The 11,069-nt window shown below is 43.3% G+C and overlaps 1 long non-coding RNA gene across 1 annotated transcript; it reads right to left on the reverse strand.

The window, feature by feature from the left end:
• Positions 1-4,097: 4,097 nt before the first annotated feature.
• On the reverse strand, positions 4,098-10,355 carry LOC132252085 (uncharacterized). The gene is made up of 3 exons (XR_009463810.1): positions 10,254-10,355; positions 10,038-10,149; positions 4,098-8,250 (listed from the first exon to the last, which is right to left on the reverse strand). It is a non-coding gene; the product is annotated as an uncharacterized LOC132252085 (long non-coding RNA).
• Positions 10,356-11,069: the final 714 nt, after the last annotated feature.

Genomic DNA, 11,069 nt, shown 5'->3' on the forward strand with positions numbered 1-11,069 from the left:
AGTCTTAAAAGGCAAGCCATACGCGGAAAGGCTGAGGGATGTGGGAGACATTTCTGAAGAAAAGAAGACCGAGAGGGGACCTAGTAGTGGCTTACCGCTACGCTAGGGAAGGACATCAAGGGCTCGGTGAGCAATGGTTCACCAGGGCACCCGAGGGGAAAACCAGGAGTAATGGCTGCAAACTCCTGGAAGATCGATTCAGGCTCAGCATTAGGAAAAACTTCTTCACAGTCAGGGTGTCCAGACTGTGCAATAAGCTCCCTCCAGATGTGGTGCAATCACCTACCCTGGCGATCTTCAAGAGGAGAGTGGACGGGCACCTCCCTGGGGTCCCCTGACCCCCAGCTGTCTTCCTGCTGGTGCAGGGGGCTGGGCCCGATGATCTTCCCAGGTCCCTTCCAGCCTTACAGTCTATGAATGTATGACTCTATGAACATTTTATTTCCCCCAGCGGCCAATCCCGCGGCCACTTCCGGAAGCGGCAGAGACGCTTTTGCTGGCAGCCCCGCTCCCCGACTGGTGCTCACATGGGGGGGCACCAGTGCTCCCGCCTGCCCCCCAGCCTGCCGTCTAAACAAGGAGCACAGCCTGACGGGGTGCACCGGTGCTCTCAGAGGGTGCACATGCACCCCCTATGCATCGCCCCCTTTTCCCATGCTGGACATGGGTTATTTAGTCCTCTTTTTCCCATCACTCTTGAACACCAGACAAAACTCATCACTTCATTTCACAGTTGACTACAAACCCCTTGCTTCAGATTTCAATCCATTAAGAGTGAGAACAACTTTTTTAATTGCACAGGTCTAGATCCTAAAATCCTCTTCCTCTGCAAAAAACTTCCAGGGATTCCCAACTCCCAAGAATAAAACTTCAAGTCCCATTTAACAAGCGCAGAAAAAAATAAACTCTCCTTTTCCTCACTGCATCAACCAGTGTTGAGGAACTAATTACAAACACTTCTCCAGGGCAGCCATGCTGCAGTCTTATAATCTACCCTGGTTAAAGCTATTTTTCTCTGTGATTTTCTTTTGTTAACTTAATGCATTAGTTAGTTTACTGTGATGCATGTCTACAGCTGCAGTCTAGGTAAAGACCACAGGAAATTGGGTCTCCTATGCAATAAAATATAAATGACACTGGTTAATCAATACCCATTGCACCCAGATAATTAAATTTACTGCTTTATTTCCCACATACAAAAGGAAGTACAGCAGATATCTTGGGAACAGCAATTTTTGCTGCCCTGTACACGCAAAATGTTAGAAATCCATGTCAGCATCCACCACGTGTGATCGCTACAGCGGACTGCTTGTTTTGACAACATTTGTGACAAGTCAGTTAAAATGTTTTCTTAGACACGTGCGTTTCGGAGATGGAAGGAGATGGTGATGCTCAGATCCCTGGTTGAAAAAGAGGCAGAGATACTGTCCAAAAGTGCATTGGTAGAGTCACCCCAGAATCGCTGAATCAGAATCGTAGAAAGTTAAGGTGGGAAGGGACCTCAGGAGTCATCTAGTCCAACCCCCTGCCCAAAACAGGACCAGCCCCCAACTAGATCATCCCAGTCAGGGCTTAAAAACCTTCAGGGATGTCCACACCCTCTCTGGGTAGCCTGTTCCAGTCCTTTACTACCCTTCTAGGGAGAAAGTTTTTCCTAATATCCAACCTCAACTTCCCTTGCTGCCGCTTGAGCCCATTGCTCCTTGTCCTGTCATCTGCCCTCACTGAGAACAGTCCAGCTCCATCCTCTCTGTAACCCCCCTGCAGGGAGTTGAAGGCTACTATTAAATCCCCGCAACCCCTCAGTCTTCTCTTCTCTGCATGAAATAAGCCCAGTTCCTTCAGCCTCTGTTCACAAGTCATGCCCCCCAGCCCCCCAACCATTTTTGTTGCCCTCTGCTGGACTTTCTCCAATTTGTCCACATCCTTTCTGTAGCGGGGGGCCCACAACTGGACACAGGACTCCAGATGTGGATTCACCAGTGCGTGTAGAGGGGGATACCCACTTCCCTTGACCTGCTAGCAACACTCCTACCAATGCAGCCCAATATGCTGTTAGCTTTCTTTGCAACAAGGGCACACGGCTGGCTCTTATTCAGCTGATTGTCCACTGTCACCCCCAGGCCCTTTTCTGCAGAGCGCCTGCTTAGCCAGTTGGTCCCCAGTCTCTATCGGTACACAGTGCGATGTGGTAACCATTCACTCCATGCCCCAAAATGTGTCCATAGTCAGGGATCTTCCAGATGTTGATAAAACTGTTCCAGATTTTGTCAATAGTGTCATGGCATCGCAGCCTAATCCATTATTTGCCAAATACATTATGCAGCTGGAAAGGTGAAGTGAATGCAAGACAAAATAAAAGCCTCATGTCCCTTCATCTTTGCTGATTGAAAGCCAGGCCTATTTCAGTGCAAACTAAACATGCAGTCTTGCATACTGTATAGTCAGTGAGGTCATCACAACAAGACAGATCTAAATAAATAATTTGCTTGACATTTAAATACCATAAACTAACAAAGCCGGTTTGTCCTGAACGTCAGAGGAACCTACCTCCAGAATATACTCGTTTATGATTTTCATTCCCATTTTGTTTGACTCTGTGGCTCCATCTTCTGGATAACTTTAGTTACAAAAGGGCATAAAATTATGTATGGTTACCAGCAAGATGTCTGGGCAGCGTTGCACCTTAAAAACTAACTATGAATATAATTAAGTAAGGCTGCAAGAAAACGTGCAAGATTTTTTTTAATCACAAGACTTGCCTTCAGATAAAAATCTATGCAAAATGATAGTGTATGCACATGTCTTTCTTACATATACGTGGGCTTAGTAAAATGAGAAGCACCCACTTATATGTCTGGTTTTACATTTTGATTCCAGGTTTAAGATCCAGGCATTTTCTGGATCTTAAAAAAAAATTGGAGTACATTTTGAGATCTTTTGTTGAAAGCTACACTATATCCAAAGGCAATCTACAAAATGAACCATAAACCGAGCCATAATCCCTGATCTCACCTTTGGGCATACCAGTACTTTAAGCATCTACAACCTGGCGTATGCTATTGTATCTTCACAGATTGCAGATATTGGAGAGAGAGAGCCTTGTGATTAAGGGACGTCTGGTGACTGTGACATTTTGTACTGTAACAGCATTGTAAAAAAACAGTTCTAGACCTTCCTTGAGACTCCTGTATGCTGTGGGAAAAACCAGTGCTGTGTTTCACCGAATTGCTGGAGCAATGCAGCTGCTATTGACACCACTCAGCAGAGCTAATGGCTCCGCACACCGTGCTGGGCAAAGACTTTCCAGACTGGGAGACAGCGTGCACAAAACAGCAGAGCGGGTATCACGCACATCACTGACTAGCATGGAAAGTCTGAATGCAGCTTTTCTACCAGAGTAGCATGGAAAGGAAACCTTGCGTGTTTCTGGTGGGCAGCACATAGGGCATCGGCTATGATACTCAATTAGCGGGGAGCTAAGAAGGGGTGAGGTGAAGTGAGTCTCATACGTTAGGATAGGAGAATGTGCATTGTCTGCTACCATGACAACCTCAAGTAATGGTTTTAGGTAAGAAGATAGAATAATTAAAATGGGGCTGGAATTTATTTTTGCCAGCCAGCTTAAGGATCTTGACTGCCACGTGGGTCCAATATAGGGAGCAATGGGAAAAACCATTTAAACGTATACAAGAAACAGATTTACTTGCTGCTACCTAGAGCTTTGTGCTTAGATTTTTGTTTGAAGGCAGAGAGTTGAAGCAAGCCAGAAAAGACGACCCTTGGGTAGTTTCTGCCAAACTGGGCTATGTTCCCTGGCTCTCATACAAAGGCAGGCATCAAAACAAGAGTGACTACCCACATGGGGTGATTGAAGGAGACAGCACACATTATTCAATTGTTTTCAATGCAGCGTTCTACAGCCTTTCAATTTTTTTTGCAAAAACATTTATTGCAGAGTATCATTTTTTGATTTTTCTTAGTTTCCTTTTCCCCACCTATGCTCCTTGCCCCCCCCCCCTTTCATTTTGCTACTGAAAGAGGGAAAAGCAGAAGCAATAAATCAAAAACAAGGCGGGGGGGGGGAGGGAGTAAAAATACCACCTCCCTGTCTGTCTCCCAGTCTTCCCTCTTTTGGCTGAAAGCTCATCAGAACAGGGCTGAGGGCTGTCTGATTATGTATTAGTAGAGTATCTAGCACCATGGGATCCCCACGTCAGTTGTGGGTTACAGACACTAGCATAATGCAAATAATAAAGAATAATTCAAGGTGTACCTGAGTGGCTACTGCAAGGTGCTCATGACTTCAGGCTTCATTCCCGGCTTTATCAATGGCTGTAATTGTACTTCTACATAAGTTTCTTGGGTAAAATGGTAAGTCCCATTTTCACACAAGAGTTGAAACAACCGGACGGCTAGGATGTTTTTAAAAATCCCTCTTGGACCAGCTAGAGCTGGCTACGAAGAGACTGGGGAGAATATCCTGCTCCAGCGCTTAAGGGAGCTGCATCCCTTCCCTTAGGATTCTCCCAGAAGTCAGTATTTACAGTTTCTCTTTCCATCCCCAAGCAGTTTTTTCCTCTATTCTTTTACTCCAGAGGCATAATCGGTCCTTCGAACATGGGTTAGAAGTCAGGTCTTCCTAAGTGAGTGCTCTAAATCATGAGCCTACCGAGTCATGCTCACTTGGTGCTTTCTGGGCAATGAATCCCCAGTTCTTTGCTGCATGGTTGAATAGTTTCAGTGGAAGGCATGGAAACCACTCCATCCACGCGCATGTACTGCCAGTAGCCTAGTAGGGAGGGTAGTGGTGTGGGAAATGCGCCTTCAAATCTCCATAGGTAGAAGAAATTGCATCCAGGTCTTCCACCTTCTGGGTGAGAGCTCTGCACTCCAGGCTAACTGGAGAAATCCCTCTCACCTCCTCTGGGGTTTTCAAAGCAGCTTGTTGCAAGAAGCCCCGATCCTGTACAGACCTGCTCGGCATGCTTGGAGAAGACCTACCCGACCGAGCCCCCTTCAAGGTAGTTCAGAGGACCCCCTGGTCTCTGGATCCCATGGTTAGGAATGAGTTAACAAAGAAGAGCTCAGCCCTGCCAAGACCAAGGCACCTGTGGGCATGCACTAAAGCAGCACTTGAGCTGTCTGTAGAGCTCTAAAGGTTAAAGAAAGGTGCTGGTGGAGCCTGGATATCTTCAGGGGTAGACAGCAGCTGAACAGAGGTTTTCAGGAACCCAGGTTTTGGCTTGAATGCCTCCGTTCTGCCTAACTCCTTTATTGAATCTGACACCCCGGAATGCAGGATTCCAGAAATGCCCAGCTGCCAATCTATGACTCATTTCAATTAGAAATTAGACGTATAGACACTCCTGAAAATCCTATCGTAAGCATCTGAGCCACTTGTGACCAGTTACCCTTATCCTCTAGGTGATAAATTTGCCTTCAGTAAAATGGATATTACAACCCCCACCATCTCCCTCTGTGTAAGGTATGATAATCTACCTAATAAATTCATCACTTGCAAAATGCTCCGAGATCCTTTTGTGAGAGGAGACACCTGGTCTACGCTCAGTGCTGCTCCGATGTCGCTCTATTAGTAACACTCTTAATGCAGTTTTGCCACTAAAAACAGGGCTTTTGCTGGTATGCTTTATGTCAGCACAAAAAATAAGTCACTAACCAATACAGCCCTACTGCCAACATTTTCCAACATGGAGCTGGGGTAGAGGTTCAAAGTAAAATAACACATTTCAAAATAAATTTATAAGGAAGGATTTTACTGTATTTAATCTTCAACCTGGGATTCAAACACTCATATGTACACACAACTGGCTGATTAGTTTGCTTGAACAACTATTAGTCATAGTAATAGTCTTGCACAGCACCGACTCCTGCCTGCCAGGCTTGAGAGATGGTGATTTTGTTACGTGCAAATAATAAATTGCAGCAATGGTTTTTAGTATAGCTTTAAAGGCTTGGGCCTGATATCTTGTGAGGGATCATTCTTTATACTCAGATTTGCTGATGAAATAAGTATTCCCCCACCTGCCCAGAGCTGTATTTACTCTTGCTGTCTTCACAGAAAATCTGTTTCAGACTGTTTCTTAGTCGTTATCCGGGACAGCAAAGAAACAACCAGCAGGATTCACGCTGTCGCTCATTAGACAGATGCTGGTGATGGTCTGTGCTGCCGCTGAACTCAAACAAACAGCTAAAGGGCCGGATCAGATCCCTTCTGCGTAATCTCCATTAGCTCATAGCATTCAGATAACAGCAAGCCTAATCAGGAGGCATTTGGACAAATTAGCTCAATGTTTGTCTGATTTGGGACCCAGTCTCAATGAGACTATAGAGCCAGCCCAGAGAGCCTGTCTATTAATTATTATTTTTTTAAAATATAGTAACAGCACATTTAATTGGCTGTGTAGGAGGGGGGGAAATAATGCTTCTTCCAGCTGAGATGCCGGTGTTTAAGACCGGCAGAGGGCAGTCTTGTTTAACTAATTGAACTCAGTCACCTTCACTGTTCCCTATGTCTGCTGTATCACAATTTACTGAAAAGGAGTTGTTTTAATGCAAGAGCATATCAGCCATATTGGAGTTTATCGTTTAAACACTGTGGTCCAGAAGCAGGTCTTTGATGTTAAATGCTGCCTAGCCGATTGAAAAAAAAGGGTAAAACTCCATATTATTCAGTGCATAACAATCTGAAATGGAAAGCATGGATAACTGGAGGGGGAGGATGGGAGGTGGAATAGGAAGTCTTAATTAACACCCTGCATCATATTTGTGCTGCAGGAGCACACTGGGCCTGTCAACACATTAGTAAAGAAGAGTCTATGCCCTAGAGAGGTTTTGCAATCCAGTCCACAGATAAGCAGAGGCCATAGAGCAGGGGCGGGCAATTATTTAAGGTGGAGGGGCGCTTATTGAGTTTTGACAAGCCATCGAGGGCAGCATGACAGGCAGCCAGGGGCAGATACATATTAATTTTCTAAATTTTTTACGGGCCCTGCAGGCTGGAAAGAATGGCCTGGTGGGCTGCATCCGCATTTTACCCACCTCTGCCACAGAGTAAAGTGAATTGCCCAAGGCCAGTAAAAGAATCAGGTGCGGTGCCCTCTTTGGGGCACAGCTGCCTCTGCACCTCATCGCAGCTGCAACTAGCTACCTACGTCAGACCATTCTAGCCATCCAAACATCCATTTTGTTGGGGTTTTTTTTTAAATCAACCCAATGTAAGCCACTGTTGATTTATAAAGAAAGAATGTGTTTGCTCTGTCTTACACAAGGTGGAGGAAGTGTAAATCCTTTAAGCTTTAAGAAAAAAATAGACTTTCCCCTCAAATGATCACATTAGCGCTTTTAAGACTCCACCAGTAGTATGCTTGCTTATGACATCTAAAGGCTTTTCTCATGGGTGGTAATAATGATGCCACTGAAATCTGAGAACTTTTTCACAAACTTTTGCTCAAGTCTTTCCCGTCCGACGTGAAGGTGATTCTAATTACCAATAAGGTGCTTCATTGATTTACTGCTTTTCCTGCTAACCGGTCAAAAACCCCACGAAGAACAAATTAAAGAAAAATCACATCGACATTTTCATTCAGACCTCACTCAGCAAAATGAAACTTGATCCAGCGTAATCTGGGATCAGCTGTACTGATCCCAAGTGGAAAATCCTTTAAAAAAATCTGATTAGGGAAGCTACACGCAAGTTTAATTTTAATAAAAGCAGTCCATTATCTTTCAGGAATTTTAGATGGGCCACAAATATTCAACTTTTTAAGTTGTGCTCTCATACCATTCATAGGCAAGATGTCAGCCTGCACTCATTATACATGGGTTTCTAAGAACATGTACAGGCAATACAACTATGTCATGTCTCCCCTCTAGTTTTGGGCATTGCAGTAGACATTAGCAACGTAAGATATTAAATCAATACAGCTTCCTAACACCACTATGAAGTATGAAAATACCATTATTCCCATGTCACAGATGTACAAACAGAGGCACAGTTCAAAGGCTACATTTTCAAAGGTCACCTGCAGCTGGGTCTTAGCATCCAGGAGCTCCTGCAACACCTATCACCAGACATTCAAAAAGATGAACCTGGTGGACAGGGCTCTTTCTGAATCCTGATCTCTAGGGATGACAGCTCAAACCCTTTCTTGCAATCTTCTGTCATGCAACTGCCTTCAAAAATCTGGAAGCTGCCTGAAACATCTAGGTATTTTTCCATCAGCTACTCTGTGGAGGCAAATGACAAATCACTGATTCATTTTTATGCTGTCAATGGGAATGTATGAATTGGCAAAACATCTATTCAAATGAAAAGCTATTAAAAAAGTTTGATTCTTAGAAGACCCTTTGTGGATTTGGCCAGTGGTAAAATAAAACACAACTGTCCAAATTTAATGGGCACATATTCCAAATTATACTGGCTTTTACTAATCCCACCTGGAGAGCGTTACAGGGATTCCACTGTGCTGCACAGCAAGGCAGTGGGAATCCATATGGCTTTGTTACTCTGTGCTACATGTTGAGCTTAATCTGGTTGTCAAGTGTATTAAAGTTCATGATGAAAACCTTTCATATCTCTCTCTGAGCTGCAATACAGATTTCCTCGTCTCCCATGAACATCCTTAAAGAAAGGCACTGTATTATTAACCAATGTGCTTTTTTATGCCCGACTCAAAATGAGATCTGCAGTTTTACTGAAATTTGATATAGCCCAGGTATCTTTGTCAGTTTGGATAACCCCTTTGCCAAACGTATAATTTAAGAAACCCTCTAAGGACTGGTAGGACCTGAAGGAGGCAACATCTTATCTTCAATTCCAGCAAGTGTCTCTATGATGGTGGTGCGCTGTGCAATTATCAGTGTGAAAAGCAATCGTGGAGGGGCCTAAAATCCTCATCCTTATACAGTAGCAGCAGGTATGGCCTTTGCTGAGAAGGTCACTTTGCTTTCAGTGACACTTCAACAGTTATCTTGCAAAGGAGCTCCAGGCAAGAGCTCAGTTTAGCTCTAATTATTTCCCCTCGTTTTTTTGTATGATATTTGGGAAAATAAAAAGATACCCCATCTTAAAATATCAGTTTTAGGAATATAATTATCAAGCAGGGTTTCATCATTAAATAGGTAGCCCACAAAATCATTCAACTGCTCACAAATCAACATATTAAGTATGGGAGCAAAATAACAATACCGAGGTAGCTGTGCGGTAAAATTACGGATTGGTGGCTCCATGTCACCTTTGAACCCCTGGTTCAGATACAAACTACCTCCAACTAATGTAATGCCATGCTGCTCACATGGCTATATCCTGTCCTAATTAACCAAAAGTCTCAGCTGAGCTCTCTGCTGGATTTTAATTATGGAGTTATTAATTCATGGGGAAAAAATTGACAGATGTTTCAGGTTGGTCGTAGCAAATTAAAAGGCAGGTGCTTGGCATAAAAACTCAGAAATGATTAAACAAATGACTCATGGATGTTGAGCTGTTATGCAGCGACTGGTGTACACAGTACCATTCAGTGTACTGTACCGAAAAGGACAGAGTGGCTTTTCAAGCTTAAAATAACTCCGAAAAAATCAACATGGATTCTCTCCCCCTCACTTTTTGAAAGGTAGCCGTAAAATGATGCCTTTGTTTTTAGTAAATTGCAGGGTTTTGCCCCAAAGTTCAACATTTTCTTTCATAGGTAACTCTTGGTTTGGAGTGCCTATCTTTGTAGGGAGCAGAGCTAAGCAAAATGATGGGTCATTTATTTTATGACTGTTGCAACCAAGCAGGATGCATTCTTGAAACAAAACCATGCCCCCAACAGACAGCATATAAGCAGTACCTTCAACTATTGCATGAAACAATTGAAATGTCTTAGCCCAGCATCTGACAGGTACTCAGTGGAAAAGCACATGCTTTGCATCATGCCTTGAAAAATCAACAGGATCAACCTCTGAAGAAGCGACATATCAGGACTTAGGTGTCCTGCAGTAGCAAAGCAAAACAGCTCTCTTTCCTAGGGCCTTACCTCTCTTCTGGTGTCCACCGAAAAACAGAGGGTTTCTTAGGTTGACCAATAGTCAGTTGATTAGGGCAAGTGTATGTGAGTAGGATTTTCCCACGCTTTGTTTGCATTCATGCTAGAAGAAAAAAAAATTAAATCAATACATGGTAAAATCCTACTATGGAAAAACATTTTGTGGGTTTCAATGAAGTGAACATTGGGGTGAAACTTAAATTTTACCGTGAGCAGATGACCTAGGTGAAAATTGCACGCTCATCCATGGCTGGATCCACATACAAGTCCACAGTAGGATATCATCAGGGACTGAATGGAAAATGTTTCCCCTGTCTCAGAAAAAATTGAGAAAAATATTAAAACCATTTTAAGAACAGGAAAACTGTAAAAAAATGCAACAGCACCACAAACAGACAAACAAAAAATCCCACACATTTTTGCAAGACATCCAGCTAAAAAAAACACCCTTTTTGGTTCACATCAGTTATAATACTTCCTTTGGATTTTTGATCTTTTTATTTTTTAGATTTTGCCTTGCAGTAAATTAGTAACATTCACTGCTAATGGGACCAAATATATAAAGACAGCTTTCCAGCCTGTTACAATCTAGTTTTCAGAATTAGTGCACATACTGTGTGATTCATTTGCACTTACATTTTTTTTTAAAGGTACATGGGAAATTCATGCTTTCCACAGTGTGCATAGTTACTATAACTTTGCATAAAAGTCAGGCATGCACGTGTACGCACAAATGAGTATCCTTCTACCCCCGGCTGAGGAACACCAGGAGAAAACCACTGGTAATGTGCACATTTCCTTCCTCTCCTTGCAAACACCATTACTTGGAGATCCCCTACTTCACCAGCATTGGTATTGTCTGACCCTCCTATACGTAAAGAAACAAAGAAAGTGAGAACCAGAGCTCCTGTGCTATCGTAACTCCTAAAAAACCTGATGAATCCTTCTTCCCATCTCGCTAAATTTAAGTCACAGTTAATCCACAGGCTCCCTTGCAAAAGCAAGAGTTACTTGAGTTTGGCA

Source organism: Alligator mississippiensis, chromosome 8 (assembly GCF_030867095.1).
Source record: "Alligator mississippiensis isolate rAllMis1 chromosome 8, rAllMis1, whole genome shotgun sequence".
Lineage (NCBI taxonomy): Eukaryota > Metazoa > Chordata > Crocodylia > Alligatoridae > Alligator > Alligator mississippiensis.